Source organism: Saccostrea echinata, unplaced genomic scaffold, assembly GCF_033153115.1.
Source record: "Saccostrea echinata isolate AGI-Se365-2 ecotype Australia unplaced genomic scaffold, CSIRO_AGI_Sech_v1 ptg000006l, whole genome shotgun sequence".
In the NCBI taxonomy this organism is placed as follows: Eukaryota; Metazoa; Mollusca; class Bivalvia; order Ostreida; family Ostreidae; genus Saccostrea; species Saccostrea echinata.
Window position 1 is genome coordinate 243,639 of NW_026889755.1, and position 21,822 is coordinate 265,460.

The window sequence follows — 21,822 nt, forward strand, 5'->3', positions numbered from 1 at the left end:
ATAAAGCAAACTCACAATTATGTTACTACAACTCATGATACCATCAGAAAATCCATCTGCCTATGCAATCCCTCGGGCCTATGTATTACACCAAGAAGCTTTTCAAAGCAGGACTCGTTGTTCCTCATTGCTAGCTGTGCACTCATAGCATGTTCATTAGTCAATACATCACCACCTAGAACTACTTTTTCAATGTTTTCATCTACGTATGGCACTGCTTAAGAGTGCACTCTTTGCATTATGCGAATCATTCCATCAGAAGAATTTTCACTTTCATCTATCAAGTCACAGTTTATGAATACAGACTTCTGAGAAGTTTTTTCAATATATGGGTTCTGTATGTGATTTGGAAGGAGTCTCTCAAATGGCTTGAGCTCCTCAATAAAATTTGTCAAGATTCTGACCACATGAAATTGCACATTTTTTTGAAAATCATTTATTTCTGCTTCAGATGGAAGAAACTCACACCTGCTAATTGTTTCTACATCTGCTACTGGTTTACCTGTTGGGAGATCCTTATCAGTTATTCTTTTTTGGGTAGCCAGCAGGAGAAACCAATGCCATGATTTTCTTTGTCTATCTAAAGTCGTATTAGCAGGACTGACAAGTATGTCAACATTGTCACCTAAAATTTCAATGGGTACGCAAGGATTTTCCTTTGCTCTTATAATTTTCTCCTTTAAAGAAGACACTACTTTTTTCTTGAATTCCTAAGGAGTAAATAATTCCTGTATTGGATGTCTTATTCACCCTGGTATCAAATACCACAGTCTCTGGTTTCTGCATCACATGCACCACAGAGTTGTACGTGTAATTCATTGAAAAAGTGACATCACTCTCTGCTCTGGCACTGGCAAAAGGTGTTCTAGAACAATCCCATAATTTAACAGTTTCGAAAGCATTTAGTTGTACCCCACATCCATTTGATAACACTTTAGGGCATATGTTAGGACTTGGAAACAAAACTGGTTCTTTTTCAGGTAGTAGTTGATTGGACATGATGATGTGATCTTCATAGTCCTTTACAAGTTTGGTAGCAGTCATTACTTCTTTTCTTTCAGAAACATATTTTCCAACTGTACCTTGAATAATCTCTTCTTGTTTTAATATAATGTCTCTTTTTTCTGTGTAAGGCACTTGGCGATACAGATATCCCTAGATCATACAATACTGATATTGCCTGTATCAAAATAAACTATAGAAAAATTCAATTTCATTTTCTGTATGATTAAATATTTTACAAGAGAAGCGAAGAAGCCAAGATATACAGTTGAACTTCGTTATCTCGAATACCATGGATATGTCGAAGTAATTTGCATGTCCCAACCACTTATTCTTTAAGTATTTTACCCTCGATATCTCGAATCCTCGGATATCTCGAAGTTTTTTTCTCGGTCCCTTTGAGTTCGACATAACGAGGTTTGACTGTATTTAGTTTTGCTTGAGTAATGTCATAAAAGAAAAAGATCATACCTCTTTAGTGGCACCACATTGATCCAATAAGAGTCCAACTGTGTATTGCAGTCTTGACAGTGTGTTGTTTCTGCTGTATAAAAAGACTGAAAATCCAGTGCAAAGACTTATCAGCTTATGACCTTTAACCTCATTTTCTGTAATATCTTTCAATATAACACTTTGTAACAGCTTCACAATAACAGGTGCTTTTTGGTTAAAATAAAGCAGGAGACTCTTCCAGTCTGCAATTTCTGTGTTATAATGAAGTTGATTATCTTCTTTTCTGCAAATTTCACTGATTTCTTTGCGTATTTGCTTACAAATTTCTTGTAACACAACTTGTCTGTATTGTTCGGTCTTTATCAAGTGGTGTACAAAATTGCTACTATTATTTAACATGGCTTTGCATATTGCCTGTTTGATGGGATCATGAACAACTGAAGACCTATGACTGCTACCATACTTTGCTGTGATCTAAAATAAAAGCTTTCTATGTAAATAATTATCATCACATTTACTACCTTATGAATATCACAGATTGGATATAGTTTTTTTTATATTCCCGAATTGTGAAATTACAATGGTTTTGCATGGTTATGTATAATAATAGATGGTTGGATATGATTTTTATCCATCTCACTGCAGCTGCCTCACTGTGTTTTCTATCCCTTTGCCAGGACTCAGGGATAGAAAACAATTAGTTGGATAAAGGTCATATCCAGTCACAAACCATGGGAGATCTACATACATATTTTAAAAAAATGACAATTATTTCTGATGAAACATTTAACATCTGTCTTGAATAAAATGGTTTTACATGGGATCAATGTCATGTGTGTGCAACAATAATTATATTTGTTTAATTCAAAAGTAATGTTGTACCTTGACATCAAAGTCCTTTTCGTGGTAGGTCTTAGTTTGTGTACAGGCATCATTTGTGCAATGTGGATAAGAATGTACACAATCCAAGGGCTGAATCTGTTGATCCCATGATCCTCTTGCTTGTTCAGAAAATTCTTCAGTTGGTTTATTTCTTAATGTCTTGATTGGAACAGGTTCATGCACTCTAGCTCTAGGAGAATTGTGGAATGGCAGCAATCGTCGGATCTTTGGTTTAATAGGTGTTGGTGTGCTTTTTTGTCGTTCCCGTTTTTTGTTGACAGGTGTAAGTAAATGTGCTTTGCTAGCAACAGTTTTTTTTTTAATTCCATAAACAATTCATTCCGTTTCTCATACAATTTTGACAGTCTGTTTTTAATGTCATCATTGATTCTAACAAGTCTATTCAACTTGTTAACGCAAAATTTGCAAACATAGTTATTTTCTTTTAGATTCAGCTCTGAAAATATTTTACAAAAATCTTCATTGGATTTAACCTGTCTGTAAGATTTTTTGTCTGTAATAATTTCTCGACATATTCCACAGGTTTTCAGGTTTTCTCTATTTTGCATTGTCACAATAGTCTTTGGAACTAAAACTTAAAAAAAAGAGAAGAAAATCACTATTTAGTTTTTTTGATATCTTTTTTTTTTTTTTAAATATTTAACAAGTTCTTCTAAAGACTCACAGAAAAATTTTGATATTCAAAGTTACTTTTTAAACTACAAAATATTTGCATTGTCAGTAGTATATAAATGTTAGTATGTATGACACTTCAATAAGCTTTTATGTGTGGGTGAAAAGGAAATTCAGACTACTGCACATTAATTCTTTTTCCCTCCATAACTTGCATATTATGCCTGCCAAATTATGTTCTCACGCTAACCAAACCAATGTTCGAGAATGAAGAAAAAACTTTTAATGAAAATTTCACATTGATATTGGAATTAATGTATGTTTAATTTTTGTTACTCAAAATTACCTTAACCAGAAGTCTCTGATGAGACTGTAGCTCTACTGGTCTGTTTGTATAACAAAAGAAAAGTAGCACTTGGATTTGAAACATTGCAACATGCAACAATAAATAGAATTATGTATCTTAATGTAGTCTACTTTTGTGACAAGTTATATTGAAATCAAATGAAAACTAGGAGTAGTAGCGTTTTGAAAGTATTTCACGGAAATTTCTATTTTTAGTACCGGTAACCATGACAACACCATTCACCCAAATAAAAAAAACAGAAATACATATTATGTATCGTAGTGTATTCTAACTGTGTGCCAAATTAGATTGAAATCAGACCAAAATTGTAGGAGGAGTAACGTTTTAAAGGAATTTCACAGAAATTTCTATTTTAAGTAACCATGGCAACACTGTTCATCGAATTCAAAAACCAATGCAATAAATTATGTATCTTAGTATAGTCTTCTTGTATGCCTAATTATATTAGAAGCAGACTAAAACTGTAGCAGGAGTAGCGTTTTAAAGGAATTTCAAAGAAATTTCTATTTTTAGTAACCATGGCAACACCGTCCATCAAAATCAAAAACCGATGCACTAAATTATGTATCTTAGTGTAGTCTACTTGTGTGCCAAGTTATATTGAAATCGGACCAAAACTGTAGGAGGAGTAGCGTTTTAAAGGAATTTCACAGAAATTTCTATTTTTAGTAACCATGGCAACACCGTCCATCGAAATCAAAAACCGATGCAATAAATTATGTACCTTAGTGTAGTGGACTTGTGTGCCAAGTTATATTGAAATCGGACCAAAACTGTAGGAGGAGTAGCGTTTTAAAGGAATTTCACAGAAATTTCTATTTTTAGTAACCATGGCAACACCGTCCATCGAAATCAAAAACCGATGCAATAAATTATGTATCTTAGTGTAGTCTACTTGTGTGCCAAGTTATATTGAAATCGGACCAAAACTGTAGGAGGAGTAGCGTTTTAAAGGAATTTCACAGAAATTTCTATTTTAAGTAACCATGGCAACACTGTCCATCGAAATCAAAAACCGATGCAATAAATTATGTATCTTAGTGTAGTCTACTTGTGTGCCAAGTTATATTGAAATTGGACCAAAACTGTAGGAGGAGTAGCGTTTTAAAGGAATTTCACATAAATTTCTATTTTTAGTAACCATGGCAACATCGTCCATCGAAATCAAAAACCGATGCACTAAATTATGTATCTTAGTGTAGTCTACTTGTGTGCCAAGTTATATTGAAATCGGACCAAAACTGTAGGAGGAGTAGCGTTTTGAAAAATTGTTTACAGACAGACGGACAGACAGACAGACAGACGGACGGACGACGGACACCTTACTATCGCATAAGCTCTTCTGGTCTCTGACCAGTAGAGCTAAAAATCCACTACTAATTACTATGTGTGCATTGTATGTACAAAAATAATGAACAGCATGCCAAGATTTCTCACACTGGGCAGTGATATCTGTAAAAAAAAAAATAATAAAGTTTGTGTTTTGTTTATAAAGCATGTGATTTACATGCATTGTGTGCTGAATAAAAGATGCATATTAAGAATACCAGCAAATTTTATATATTATTTATTTTCATGTCGGTGAAGGACAGATTCTATTTATTTCCAATAAGATCAAGGGCATGGGGGGGGGGGGGGGGCTAACACCTGTCATGGACAGATTACTTACTTGCCCAGTTGACCGATTATTTATTTTTCAACATTTTCGGGGACAGATTATTTATTTCCAAAATCTGCCCTGCTAGCCTCCCCCCTTTCAGAATCAAATGGTCGTCCCTTAAAACTGTGATTGTATTGTATATATATTATATCAATATGTACAAGGTTTAAATGAAATGCTTCAAGGACTGAAATGGGTATAAATAGTCGATCATGAACTACCTACACTGACGTAGTGTATGACTGTAAAAATGCCGGTTACATAATAAAGATACCTTATTGAATAGTACCGGGATATTTAAAAATTGTGTTCATTTCAACATGTTCAAGATTTAAGACCGTTTTTGAGTGGTTAAAAGCACTGATAAGTATAATGATTATGATTTACATAGCCAGTACATAAGTTTTCTCATGATCCCATAGAAATTTTATTCGTTTATGTTTCCATCTTAATGAAATTAAAGTAAAATTAACTTACTGTCTCAGTCATCGAAAGTCACCACCGTTCCCGCAATGGACGCCGCCATATTTGTCTGAAGAAACATCTCTGCGAAACAGAAGAGCAACGGACATGTATAACCGATAATTTCATTGGATAAAAAAAGGTCAAAGAGTTCATGCATATCTAATTAGAAACGAGCTATTTGTACATGGTTGACCCATGGGTGATGATAGAGAGAATCGATGTGAATCACCCGTGGGTTACCGACGATGATGCACACGCTACTGACAAAATGTAGCATAGAAAGGTGAAAAAAATTCCATCAATGTAACTTGCAATGCACTTAAAGCCTACTTTTAAACATATGGTTTATCCAAATAAACAACGCTTACATGCATTTAAATAGAGGTAAGTAATAAAATTAAAACGTTATCACCTGAATTAAGCATTTACAAATTATCTGTCCCGAGTCCCAGTTTACCAACCCTGCTTTTCAGCTAATCAATGACCACTCGAAGCTCCTCGGGTGGCTCGTGCCTCGCACACTTTGGATGGAGCGTAGCGGCCCTAACAAAACTATAGTTTACTATAGTTAACTATAGTGATAACTTTGACACTTTGATTTACTATAGTGATAACTATGAAAACTTTGATTTACCATAGTGATAACTTTGACACTATGAAGACTTTGATTTACTATAATAGTGATCACTATGAAAAATTTGATTTACAATAGTGATCACTATGAAAACTTTAAAATACTATATAGTGTTCACTATGAAAACTTTGATTTATTAAAGTTATCAATCAAATATACTTTATATCATTGTATTTAAGATGGTAACTCTATACATCTTGTTTACATACTTAAAAACATTAAATTATGTTATTTACTAATATAAAAAAAGGCTTATTGAAATAAAAGCTTAACAATATTCATTTTAGAAAAGTTATCCAGTAGAAGTCTTTGAAAACCATATTTTATTTCTCAAAGAGTATAAAATTAAAAATAAAATTGAATGCAAAAAATGAACTGTATGCAAAATGCATGGAATTATTTGAAATAGAAGGCATCAATATATATCTTTTGTAAATTGAGAAAATTGGATAATGTTGTTAAATTAATTTACTTCTACATGTATCACAGAAAATTATTAAGTGTATTAAAAAATTTTAAACTTTCAATTTCTAGAGGGTTCATGCCGAAAACCTTTATAAACCATAATGCTGACTTTGAGACTTTAATTTGAAATACCGTATAATCCCTATTAACCGTCCCTGTCCCTATAAGCGGCCCCTAGGTCATTTTCAATTGTTGGGAAATAAGGGCCCCCTGAACAGTGATTAAAATCATCTAGAATCGTATCGAAAATCCGCCATAATTTGAAGAAAGTGAAAATGAAACTTGGTTGATCCATCTGACAAGCAAAATGGGTAGACGTTTTAAAAGAGAACAGAAATCTAAAAAGGCTCTTTTACGAGTACGATCTATCTCTGCTCGTAACTTGCAGCTGAATAATTTAAAAAAAAAACTGGAAGTTTAAAACTTGTCAAAACATTGTTTGACACGTGCTGAACAGTCTCTTCTAAGTAAAGGACTAAAATTTATACCAAGTCCAAAATCTTGCAATGCCAAAAACATTGCACTAAGAGATTTTGCGAATTTGTACGAAAATTAAGGTGCAAATATTTGTTCAGCAATTCCGATGATAACTTATTGCATCCTTTTAGACAATGCTCAGGTTACAAACCACAGCACAACGCTCAGGTTACAAACCACAGCACACATGTGATGCATTGGAAAAGTATATCGATAAGACCAAACTCGAATTAACATCAATGCCAATCAAACGTTTTGAAGACAAACTCACTTAACACGAGAGGTAAGCATTTGTCTCATTAAAAAGTAATCTTGGGATTGTAATTAAAAAGGCAAACAAAAGCAACACAGTTGTTGTAATGGGCAGAGATAAATATATCTCAGTTGGTATGAGACAACTCGATTCTGCCTATTATGTCGAAGTAAAAAAAACTGATTTAGAAGCTCTATATTCGAGCATCCAGCCTAAAGTTTTTGAGATGTATCAGAACAAAACTTTAGACAAGGAAACCTATCGGTTTTTAAGCACAAATAAAAATGTCAATTTGAAATGTGGAAGTCTGTATTTGCACCCTAAAATACATAAAATAAACAAACAAGTGCTTGATGCACTTTTAAAAGGCCAATGCAGCCTCTGAAAAATTCCATCTGGTCGGCCAATTATCTCTCAATGTAGCACACCAACGGAAAATATAGGTCACTACTGTGATCATTTCTTTGTGCCTTTTGTTCAGAAACAAAATTCATACATCAAAGACACGTCGGACTTTATACAAAAAATTGAATCTCTGATTGTACCTGAAAATGTCATCCTGGTTACTTATGATGTGACCAGCATGTATACCAACATGGAATTTGATGAATTACTACATTCTGTCGAGAAAGCATATTTAGCAGACAATTCTAATCTAGAATTACTTCAACCTTGCAGTTCTGATCTTATCTTTTTTCTCAGATGTATACTTGAAAATATTTTTTTCGAGTTCAATGGAAGATACTACAAAAAAATTATAGGCGCGGCGATGGGGGCACGCCCGTCACCAGAAATTACAGATATACGTATGAAAGACATCACTGATGATGTAATATCTAAATTTCAACATGCCGATAAATTTATTTATAACGGCAGATTTAGAGATGACGGCTTTATTTTATTTAATGGAAGCCCGGATGATATTAAAGAATTTTTTGACATAGGGAACTCTTGTCATAAATTTTTGAGATTTACTTATGAAATATCTCACACCAGTGTCAATTTCTTAGACACTACCATTTACAAAGGAACAAGATTCTTAGATAGCCAGCGATTAGACATTCGCTCATATATCAAACCTACTAACAGCTTCCAATACTTGACAAAGTGCTCATAGCCCATCAGTTTTCAAGGGCCTAATTAAAGGAGAATGTACCAGACATCTGAGAAATACTAGTGATCAAGCTGTTCTGCAAATTATCTTTAAAGATTTCAAAACTCATCTCGAAAAAAGAGGTTATAAACATTCAGAAATTGAACCTATTATGCAAGAAACTATTTCTGCAAATAGAATGGATCTTCTCAAAAAATCAAAGACGAAAAATAACAAAAAGGATGTACCCAACGTTCTGGTAACCAAGTTTAACTCATGTATAAAAGGGTTAAGGAAACGACTTATGAAATATAGGGATTTCATACAAGATGACGAAGTATGCAAAGACTTATTCACAACAACCCTATGGTTGCATACAGTAAACACAAGAATATAGGCGATCTGATCATTAGATTCAAATTAAAATCAAATGAAGTTCAAAGAAATTGAGTGACTTATGCATAAGGTAAACCCCTGACGAGGCGGGCCTTATTACAAATAAGCAATGACATGTGTTATCAATACCGCCGATACAGTCTTAAGTTAGTTTTGACATACAAGCAATTAACCAAATGCTTCATTAAGAGTGTCGGGTTCTAATCGTCTCAAGCCACGGTCCGGAGTCCGCATATACCTCTCTCCTACCCGTGTCTGCTTGATCACAAAAAGTGTCGTACTCTTGAATATTTACGCCTCTATGTTGTGACGTCATGTTCACCCAATGACAAAGTTTGTTTCTATCGCAATTGAAATCAACAACTGACATCAACAGTAGACAAGAAATGTTTCGTATACTGTGATTGGGTATTGAAAGGTCGCGTCAAAGTTCATCATCCGACTATGATTTACTCGCACTGGTCAATATCTTAATGAGCTGTGAAATATTCTCTTCTCATTCAACCACGACCATAATGGGAGAGGATCGTACCTTTTGGCCGTGGTTTGCGACGACGGGTTCTAAATAAGTTTAAGACATTTCTGGATGTTAGGATGCCGTCATTTTTTTTTTGTTTTTTTTTTTTTGTTTTTTGTTTTTTGTTTTGTTTTGTTTTGTTTTGTTTTTTTTGTTTTTGTTTTTTTTAATATTAACGTTGACACTTTGATTTACCATAGTGATCACTAAGTAAACTTTGATTTACCATAGTTATAACTTTGAAAACTTTGATTTACTATGGTGACAACTTTGACACTATGAAAACTTTGATTTACTGTAGTGATTACTATGAAAACTTTGATTTACTATGGTGACAACTTTGACACTATGAAAACTTTGATCTACTTTAGTGATCATTATGAAAAATTTGATTTACTATAGTGATAAGTTTGACACTATGAAAACTTTGATTTACTATAGTGATCACTATGAAAACTTTGATTTACTATAGTGATCACTATGAAAACTTTGATTTACTATAGTGATCACTATGAAAACTTTGATTTACTATGGTGAAAACTTTGATTTACTATAGTGATCACTATGAAAACTTTGATTTACTGCCGTGATAACTTTGACGTTATAGTGATAACTTTGAAACTTTAATTTACTATAGTTAACTATAGCTACTATAGTACACTATAGTTAACTAAAGTATTTACTGTTATGGGAGTAAGCCGAGGATCGCCGATTCATCAATGTCAGCTTACACTGGGACTTCACATTCGGGTTTCAAGCGTAATGTGGCTTCCCTCTCGATAGAGATGACAATCTCTGTAAATCTGTAAATTTACACTTTAATCTTTAAATTTTTCACTTTAATGTGTAAAAAATTACACATTAATCTGTAAATTTTACACTTTTATCTGTCAATTTTACACTTTAATCTGTCAAATTTAGATTTTAATCTGTAAATTTTACACTTTTATCTGTCAATTTACACTTTAATCTGTCAAATTTACACTTAAATCTGTAAATTTTACACTTTTAACTGTCATTTTTACACTATAATCTGTCAAATTTACACTTTAATCTGTAAATTTTACACTTTTTTCTGTCAATTATACACTTTAATCTGTCAAATTTACACTTTAATCTGTAAATTTTACACTTTAATCTGTAACATGTCCACATTAATCTGTAAATTTAACACATTAATCTGTAAACTGGAAAAGGTACCTGGATGATATTTTCATTTTTTGGAACAAAACTGAAGATGATTTACAAAAATTCCACAATGTAATCAATCATTTACAGGAATCAATTCAGTTCACTATGGAGATGAGTGACAGTCAACAACCTTTTTTTGATCCCCTTCTAACTGAGGATGATACCAAAATAATTACAGACCTGTACTGCAAAGAAACAGAAACAAACAGTATTTGGATTTTCATTCATGTCACCCATCGCATACTAAACGTAATATTCCATACAACATGGCAAGATGCATATGCACAATAGTATGCACAAATGCACAATTTTTTGGTCATGTAATAAATCTGTTTATATACAGGCCTTAAATACGCCTTGCTCAAAAATGTTATATATGTAAAAACATTTGCAAATGTAAATATTTCTTCTTACAGCTTGTGTCAATGGCTTTATGGTATCAACTGTTCCTCTAGCTGCAGTGGACACTGTTTAAATGACGAACCATGTAACAAGGAAACTGGTCATTGTGACGCAAGATGTATTGCTGGTTACACCGGGGATTTTTGTAAAATGAGTACGCTTTAATTAATAAGTACTATGGATATCAACATTTTTGTGTAGTTAATTACAGAACTGTTCATTTTGAAAGGGTGTATACCCGGATGGTATGGAACAGAATGCAAAAAACGTTGTGATGGCCACTGTGCTTCGAACTCACACTGCCATCATGTGACCGGGTCTTGTCCGTATGGATGTGCAGACGGTTATACAGGTCAAAAATGCGACAGAGGTTAGCATTAAACTTTATCATCACATCATTAACAAATATTATATTATAACAAATAGTATATTAATGAAATTTTATTAAAGTTATTGAAAAGATTTTTTATAAAGCAGAATAATTGAGTGATTTTTGCTATTTAAGCGTGTGAAGCTGGTCATTATGGTAAAAACTGTTCCGGTCTTTGTTCTCCAAAATGTTCATATACATGTAGACATACTGACGGTTTCTGTGTATGCAGTTCCGGATGGAGGGGTTCTCCGAATTGCAAAAAAAGTGAATATGAATATTTAAAGACAAATAAACTGTCATTTAGCTAGTATATATAGATAGATGTTTAAAAGAAATACCATAATAAGATTTATGTGAAATACTTAAGATGCATAAAATCGTTATTTTAGGATGCCTTCCTAACACATATGGCGAAAATTGCGTCCACGCTTGTAGCACAAATTGTGCCAATGACGCTTGTGATAGATTCAACGGAAGTTGCTTTGCAGGATGCAAGGGACCATTTTATGGGGACAGGTGTTATTTTGGTGATTAAACCACTTCAAAATTTTCCTTTCGAAGAATATTTTAGTGTTTTAGTAGTAACATTTTTTTTTAAATATGACGAAGTCCTGATAAGCAAGTGTAATTACTACTAACGTAAACAAGTTAAATACATAAAATTATAAGGTGATACGAAAAAGTTCTCGAGTATGATTTGTGCATTATTGGTAATTTGAGAAATTGCATTAGTTGGTATTCTCATTTGCATAATAGATTAAATATTTTAGGTTTTTAAAGATGGATTCCATTAAATTCGGGCTATTATACATTGAAAAGAATTCTTAGCTGTTGTTACTGGCTTGACCTTAATTGCATCTAGAGACTCTTTGTACTTTGAAACAGGCTGGGAACCGCTCATTGATAGACGCAAGATTCAGAGATTGAATACCATGTATAAAATTCATAATAATTTAGTTCCTGATTATCTACGTGAAATTATACCTGAAATGCGATGTAATGCTTCCGCGTATACAACAAGAAATTCTCAAAATTATAATATACCCGTCTGTAGACTGCAAACATACAAATCATCATTTGTACCAATTGCAATAAACGAGTGGAATTCTTTATCGCTAGACACCAGACTCTCGAGCTCCTTGTCTGCTTTTAAAAGTAAAATCACACAAAAAATAACAGTTATCCCGCCTTATTTTAGATTTGGAAAAAGACGCTACAATATACTGTACACTAGACTTCAACACAATTATGTGCTAAACGTTGATCTTTATAGGTGTAACATAATATCTAGTCCATTATGCTCTTGTGGTAAGGTAGAAGACACACATAATTATTTTTTCTCATGTCCTAATTACACTGAGGCCAGGAAAGATTTCTTCGATAAGTTCTTGAGATTTAATAAAGTTCATATTGTTGACACTCATACTTCTCTATTGTTCATTCATATATTCAGCATTCAGGCAGATTTAATTGATTTTTCTAAAAATTGTGTATAGTCATTAATTTAGCAGTATCAATTGTGTATTAATTTAGCATATTTGATACTCCAAATAATGCAAACATAAATAATGCAAATAATGCAGTTGTGTATTAACAACAATATATATATGTATAACAACATATGTATAACATATGTATAACAACAATTGCAGTTGTGTATTAATTTAGCAGTATTAATTGTGTATAGTCCTTAATTTAGCAGTATTAATTTGTGTATAGTCATTAATTTAGCGGTATTAATTTAGCAGTATATGTTTAGCAGTATATGTTTCTATGTTGTGAGTTAATTTACTCTGTACATACTGTTGGACACGTCTGATTCAATCTTTTGTGATATAACATGTAGGGAGAGGGCGAATTAAGTTTTTAGAACTTGTGTCCAATCCCATTGTATATATTTATTACAATAAAATATGATCAAATCAAATTAAATCAAAAGCTGTTAAAAATTTAAAAATATTAATATTTGTCCTCTACCATTTATCATCGAAAGTCATAATTATCAACCAAGACATTTATTGCACACAATAACGTCATTGATAAATGCTGTTGTTGCAGAATGCTTGTTGATGTTTTTCATCATTAAAGCTGAAGCACATAATAGTGTCAATGGTTCTAAGATTTAAAGACATTTTTATTAATTCTCTCCAAACCCCCTAACTCCGACACTACAGTAACTCCGTCATTTTCGGGAATACTGCGCTGTTTGTAAACGAATGCGATTGTGGCGTCATTATTGTAACAGTCTTGTAACAGTCAAGTTCAAGAATGCATTAAAAACAAATTACAATTACACGTAATCTATTGTATCTAACATTTTTTATGTAAAATCAGTAAGCACATTTTCCTTCATGCGCTATTCATCGATTTCTCCAACATGTGCGTCAACATGTTCATTTCCACATGTCAGCCATTTTTTGAAGGTCTATGTCAAAAGTTTAACATGACATTTAAGCATTGAATCAATTAAGAAATAAGATATCATTTTTAGAGTTTGACTGCAAATGTGATTCATATTTCAAAATCCCTGTATTATCCTTCGGATAAGTTACAATTAATGGAAGAGCCATTGCTACAGCTTTGTTCAGTGTGAGCGTGAATTTTGATTTTTGCTTATGACGTTGCGTTTTCACAGCGTTCAGCGTTTGTGACGTCAAAATAAAACGTATACCTTAACCTTTTGACCCCCCTGTCCATGTGTTTTGGTGTTTTGAATGCTGTAGCTTTCCACACACTTTATAAGCAAAAAAAAATGTGCAATGTAAATATACCATGTTGAATACGGCAAAAAATACTTTAATTTTTGTCTACATTTGCCCTAATACACTGTACGTTGGACATAACGTTAGCTCGAAATTATCAAATACGTATTTACGTTATTTTTTTCTATTGTTGATAGTTTTCTTTAAACTCAAATAAATACTTTTTTTGAATCTTAAAAACTACTTTTTATGTGTACAAATTTCAGAAAAAAGAGGCAAAAAACTAAACGTGGAAAACGTATTTAATACGTTGGCATATTGTAGAGAGCCCTGGTGACAGAGTTAGGGTTCATTGGACGTAATGTACACGTATGTGATGCACATTCTATTTAGTGGTGTTATATACGCTCAGTAACTGCACTTTTTGTTACTAGTACTAAAATCAATGTTTAAGTTAATTACTATAAGTGAAGCAAGCAAGAAACAAAATCAAAAAGTAATTTTTAGAGTAAAGCGGGGTGTTTTCCGCTTATGGTGGCGGGGTTTGTGTACTCGGTTATAATATGGAAAGCAAACATAGCAGGCAAACAAATAGTTTTGTTAATGTGAACAATTACATTGTAGTCCCTACACTAACAGAGGGTCAAAAGGTACCTTTCATAATGGTTTTACAAACGAACAAGCTTTCGATAAAAAAAGCTTTACTCTTTCCCTTATATAGAGCATTGCTTTAAAGCAACAATCGTAAACACTATTTACATATACAAAGAGAATGTCTGAAAATAAAATATCAAAGATAATTGTTTTTTTATTACAGGCAAAACAAGTGCAACAACGGATGATACACCAACGAACAGCGTCTCTTTGATATTGATAGTAGTGGTTGCAGTATCAATCGCATTCAACATATTTGCCTGTGTTGCCTATGTATTTAATAAAATGTAATTTTCGGAATTTTTAAAAATAAGAATCCTATGTTTAATTCAGTAATTATATGATAATTCATACAAAAGTAAAGTTCTTCATGTGAAAATATATTTTAAAAAATTTAACTTGTCCCACCAAAGAGAGGAAGACATGACAGTGCATTCTTTATTAAAATGTTTGATTGTTTTAAGATTTAACACTGTAAATGGACATCCCTTCCTCTTTCAACAAAATATAAGATATAGATTTTGATTTAGCTACTCTCAGCAAAATTGCGTGGACTATAATACAAGTCGACTTTGAGGGATAAATGCTGCTTCTAGTTTCATTTTGGATTAGAATGTTATCTTATTAAAAATGAATAAATTTTCCACCGATTTATTTCTGGCTTTGCTCAAACTTTTGTTTTTCTACATTCAGTGTATTTAAGCTCATATAAACACGTTCGATTCTGAAGTTACAATGTTTGGGATAGAATTTTGTATATTGAACTACATTCACACTTTGTTGATATCACTAAAAGATACTGGCTCACGTCATAAATAGAACAAGTACTTATATATTGTATCACTAATAAATTTTATAACCGAGTTAATTACTCTTTAACATAGGTAGATGAGAGCGCTAACATGTAAGATTGATATGATTTTTTTATGCCCCCCGATCGAAAGACCCCGGGTGTATATTGTTTTTGTCCTGTCTGTCTGATTGTCTGTCTGTCTGTTGTCAAGTTTAACCTTGCCATAACTTTTGATTGGTTAGAGCTATGACTTTCATATTTCACATGTGTATTCCTTGTGACAAGACCTTTCTTTGAGTACCATCATATTTGACCTTTTGACCTTGACCTTGGAGTTTGACCCACTTTTGCAAAATTTAATGAGACTTTAACCTTGCCATAACTTCTGAACATTTGGAGCCTGGGGTTTCAAAGTTCACATGTTTATTCTTTGTGACAAGGTCTTCCTTTGGATACCAACATTCTGACCTTGTGACCTTGTGACCTTGGAGTTTGAACTACTTTTGAAAAACTTTAACCTTGGCCATAGCTTTTGAGTGTTTGGTGCTAGGGCTTTCATACTTCACATATGTAATCCTTGTGACAAGACCTTCCTCTGGATATCAACCACTTTGACCTGTTGACCTTGACCTAGGAGTCTGTCCTACTTTTGATAAACTTTAACCTTGGTCATAGCTTTTGAATGTTTGGTGCTAGGGCTTTCTTACTTCACATATGTAATCCTTGTGACAAGACCTTCCTTTGAATACCAACAACTTTGACCTTGACCTTGACTTTTTTTTACTTTTAAAAAACTTTAACCTTCGCCATACATTTTGAACAGTTGCAGCTAGGGCTTTCAAATTTCACAGGTATATTCCTCGAAACAAGAGCTTTCTTTGGGTACCAACATTTTTTATCTTTTGGCCTGGATTTTGACTTGCATTTGAGAAACTTTAACCTTTGTCATAAACTGCTATACGGGGGCATCAGTGTATCACAAACACATCTTGTTTGTTTGTTTGTTTTTTTTTTTGTTTTTTTTTTGTTTTGTTTTGTTTTGTTTTGTTTTTTTTTTTTGCTTTGTCTTTTTATATGTAAAATAAATATTTGTCTTCAAATTCATAATTTTAGAAAACACCTACATGCACGGAGCTGGAATAGGAGGAAAAGGAACTCGCACACATATATGAATAGAATCCAAGACAGTTCACCACAAGCCGATAATACAAATAATTATCAAGAACTGGATATACATGTATCGGGACATGAATGAAAAAGTGTTAATTTTGAATTTAAAACACTGTAATTATTTCCTGTGGTCTCAAATTCATACACCGAGTTGAAAATTTTAATAAATCAAATAAAATATATTTCTGACTTTATTGTAAATTGTAATGGTTACTGTACAGTACTTCCATGCCGCCATATCCAACAGTTAAACGGTTTAAGAGTAAATTATTTCGATTAATTATAATTGATTAAATAAAATATAAATTGAATTCAACACAAAACCCAGCATGGCCGCGAAGGGCACTGAAGCCACAGTTTTTCTTTCATAAAGAAGATGGATGAACAAGCCGAGACAAGTGCCTACGACAAAGAAGAAAGTGAAAAATTAAATCTCAGTTTTACACACTTTTTTTTTTCTGGTGTTTCAGCTATCATTAATATATCCTATATGTAAAATCTCCAAACTTTGCAACAATCTCACGAGTTTTCAAATTATTCGTTTAAGAGATGGCATGCACATACAAAGAGGGCAAAAATAATTGTGTCCTTATGCTACAACACAATATTTCTATATCAAGGGGGGTCTTTAATCCATTTTTGTTGAAGGTATATTTTAAAATATGTTTAAAAATATATATATTTACATTTATTGCTTAAGAAAAACATGAAGGTATGACCCAGTCTTAAGAAGAAATACACTTTAATGACATAAAAAAATCTTATCAAAGAAATAACTGAAGTAATTCATCAAACATGATATGTACCTGTAATGAGGAGTGTTGTGTAGTGGTTAGCATGTAAGGATTATTGTGGTTTGGGTTCAATTCACAAGATTCTTTTTTTTTACCATAGTGAAAAAAAATTCCGCAGAAAACTTTTGTTTGTCCTAATCTCCTACTTTTCATTAATTAGCATGCCCATAGAACGCTGGAAAGGGGGGGGGGGTTCTTAGTATAGTATTTTGCTAAAGTAAATTTTCCTTAAGATGCTAGTCCCCCCCTCCCTCCCCCCACACTTTTTTGATGTTGTAAGGTAGAGCACTGGCAAATTCCAGGCTTTGGATAGTAAATTAGCCTTTTTCTTTGTTTGTTTTTTTTTTTTTTGTATTTGTTTTTGTGTTTTGCTTGTCAAATAATTTTGGGAAGTTGTCCACCCCCCCCCCCCCACACACACACACACACACATACTTTAGGTTAGTATAGGTTTTTTTTTTTTTTTTTGCTTGTCAGATTTCTTTGGGAAGTTGGCCACCCTACTTTTGAAACTGTTGCTACGAGCCTGATTAGAACTTTGCTTTTAAAGATACTTAGTTCACAAATTGAATTTGATTTTCATACATTTGAAGCTATTTATATTGAAGGCATTTTGCACGCCTGCAGCTCTTTCGCCGATCTTCTTTACTATCATTAGGACGATTGCATAGTCTCTTGCTCATCTCAGGAGAGAGTGAAGCATAACCCCCCAATCCTCCCCCTCTCCCCCCCCCAAAAAAAAAATTATGTTTAATATAGGGAATTTATTTGAAAGTGTGGTGATGGATTTGCCAAAGAACAGAAGACAACTACAGTCACAAAAATGTCATAACAATAATAATTTTTGGTACTCATACATTTCTTACGCAAGAATTCACAATTGTTCAAATCACAGCATATTCACAATTCATGTAAATCAATTATAAGTTTCTTACTAACTAAGTCACATTGGTACAGGCCAGCAGAAATTTCCATGTTTCTCCTGTGTCCACCTCTTGATCTGTCCGCAGTCGTCCAGTTTTTCCTATACATTTATTTCTCAACTGATATCCTTCAATTTTCTACCTTCCTCTTTCCATATGGTGTCCATCTCTATGGAACTGGCTAACATTAAGCAAGAATTGTTATATTCCTTTCAATTTATATCAGACAATAGTAAGCGCATAGGAGCATTATTCTACTAGTATTTATACATGTTTTTTTAGAAGACTCATGAGACGAATGGACCTTTTTCTATAAATACACAGGAATTCTTATGTGAAACAATCATAAATGTATAAACCGCATACATATCCATTAAATCTATTAGTACATTTGAGGAATTTCCTTTGTTTCATGGATTGAATTGAATATCAACATGGATAGAGAAAGTGTAAGTTTCGGGGTGAATGCAGGAATAAGTATGGTTTAAAAATGAATATGTGTTTTTAGCATAATTTATTATAGAACAAACTGTTTTTTCAAATTTTCATAGCATACATTTTTTTTATTAAAATCATATATCTTTAAATGAGGATTGTATAATGGTTGTTTGGAAAGTTTGCGGATTTCTGTCAGAACTTTATTTTTACTTAACTTCATATTATATCCAAATTTTTAGAAATGTTTTAACAATAAATTCGAATGGGAAGAATAAAAAATTTAAAAATGTCTTGCCTCATTTCAAACTTAGTCAGAATTAAAAACTGCGAAAATGGAATTGCGAGGCAAGTAAAAAGAGCAAAATGCACAAACCATCAAAAATGGCCTCATTCCAAAAATTAACGTGGTTTTTATTATAGATAGTGTAGACTTTTAGCTTTTCATAACCGTTTTTCTTTCTTTGATATCTTTTATACTTTTTTAAAAGGAAATCTTGCAGTATGGCAGTGTTTGGATGGGAAAATGCAATAGGAACGTCATTTTTTTTGTAACGTAACGTCACGTCAAAAGGCGATATAAATGACTATCGGATTATAATGTACCGATATAAGAACACAAGACTTGAAATTAAATAATTGGGAATAGATATTTATCTTATCAACATCATAATCAATTTATGATTATATACACTTACTCAAAAGTTAGGGACAATCACTCTTTCTGTGAAAAAATCTTTAAACTTTTCATTCTCTTAGACAAATCAAATTAATTATTTAATTTTTGTTTTTAAATCTGAGTAGATCTAAACTCTCCTTAGTCAATGCATGTTTCGAAATCATCTGATAACTAATCTGTTTTATGCAAATGATAATTTTCCAATGAAAAGAATGCAAGTCAAAAAATGTAGGATTTAAAGTTTCACTTTAATTTGTTGTTGACAAAAGTTGCTAGCAATAAGCATATTTAACTTTATTGGCATTTAAAGAGTCATCAATTTTCAATATTTTATAAGAATAGATAATTAATAATGTGTATATCCACCACGACTTTTGTACAGTTCTTTTACACGCCTTCTCATACTGTGGACAAGTCGTCTTAGGCGGTTTTGGGGGAACTGTCTCCATTCCTGAATTAAAGTGTCTTTTAATTCCTGTAAGTTTTCACATCTTGGGGTCCTCTGATTAATTCTACGACCAAGATAATCCCACACATGTTCAATTGGGTTCATATCTGGGGACATGGCGGGCCAGGGCATAGTTTCAATGGCTTCTTGGCGAAGATAGTCTTTAACTATTCGGGCCCGATGAGGTCTAGCGTTGTCATCCATTAGTACAGGTCGACTTGCTAATGAATGATCATCGAAATGAGGCACAGCTAATTGGCTTAGTATGTTGTCCCTGTACTTTTGAGCAGTTAAGGTGCCATCAAGAATGTGCAGCTATAGTTTACACCGCAAAGAGAAACATTCCCATACTGTTACTCCGCCTCCACCAAAGGCCTTTGTTCCCAATACATGTTGCTGTTTGTATGCAGAATTTGGGTGTCTCCATACCCGAACCCTGCCGTCTACCGGGTGAAGCAAAAATCGGCTTTCATCTGACCAATGTATTCTCTGCCACGATCGAATGTTCCACCTCCTATGCTGTCGTGCCCATAGTAATCTTGTTCTTTGTGTCTCTGGGATAAGAGTGGACGTTTTATTGGCCGACATGATCGCATCCGTTCCTTGTTTAGCCTCCTGTTAACTGTGCTTCTGCTGATTCGAGCTTGGGTGTTCCATTTGCTTCTCAGAGTGTTTGCAGTGTCAAAAGGACTCTGTTTAGCTAGTCGCTTTAGAAGTCTATCTTCCCTCTCTGTAGTCTTTCGGGGTCTTCCAGATCTTTTAGCTTCTTCCACACCCCCAGTTCTTCTATAGCGCTGTGCCAGACGCAATATTACAGTGTGACTGACATTTAAGTGTTCGCCAACCCTTCTATACGTCATTCCAGTTCTTACCATTCCAATGGCCTACCAGCGTTCAGCATCCGAGAGTTTCCGACGAGGCATGGTTGCACAAAACTTATAACTTTTTTTCTATCAGTTAAGCTCATGCGAACATGGATGTGAATACAATTGAAAACTGCATTGTTCGAACACGCATTGGTGGCCTTGAAGAAACCGGTTTTACAAGTATTGAATGGAGATACCGATATAACATAAAAACAAATAATAAATAGACGTTTGATTGACAAGTAAGTCTGGATATATTCAATCAAAAATATTTTTTTTTTACTTTTAATTTTCATATCAAAGTGGGTGGTCCTTAACTTTTGATTAAGTGTATATTAAAAAGCAGTTAAAGATGTTCATTTTATATACGTATGTACATGTACCAGTCAATTCCCCACCTAAGATATACAGAGTACATAATAAGTATTACCTGATATGTTGTTCAAAATATATCTTTACTGCAAGAAATTAATAAAGATATAAATTTGTGCTTATACTCATTTTGAATGTTTTTATACAGAGAGTACATGTGACATTTAGATTAATTCTTATCTATATTGCTAACCAAACTTTCATACACGTGCGGGCAACTCAACCTCACGGATAGTGTCTTTATTTAAAAAAAAAAAAATAAATTGGTGAATCGTGTCGGGTTGTAGAGATAAGTGATGTTTCCTTTTTTTTCTCAAAACATATCGTTATTGATAGGTCTATAAATATAATTAATCTAATATGCTTTCTTATATGTTACTTTAACATTCACTATTTTCTTTTTCATTTTCACGTTATGGTTTTTATGTTTACAAATAGAGCAGTGCTGCGTACGTAAACCAAAGCTTATAAATATACATGTCAAGATAGTGTACAGGCAAGAACATTTTACTTACTCGGCGCAAGATTGATTTTACATGAACAATACTAAGGCAGAATAAGAGAAGAGGATAAAACCATCTCTATTGTTCCTGTAATATGGAATATTCTGTGGTGAACCGTGGCAGACGTAAGGTGGGAAGGGGATATGTAATATTTTTAAAACACAAACACACACACTAACTTCTATTTCGTTGCAGCAAAAATAGCTGTAAATAACTTGCA

At 33.1% G+C, this 21,822-nt stretch overlaps 1 pseudogene; it reads right to left on the bottom strand.

The window, feature by feature from the left end:
• Nucleotides 1–28: 28 nt before the first annotated feature.
• On the bottom strand, nt 29–20,721 carry LOC133180123 (uncharacterized; annotated as a pseudogene).
• Between the last annotated feature and the right edge of the window lie 1,101 nt (nt 20,722–21,822).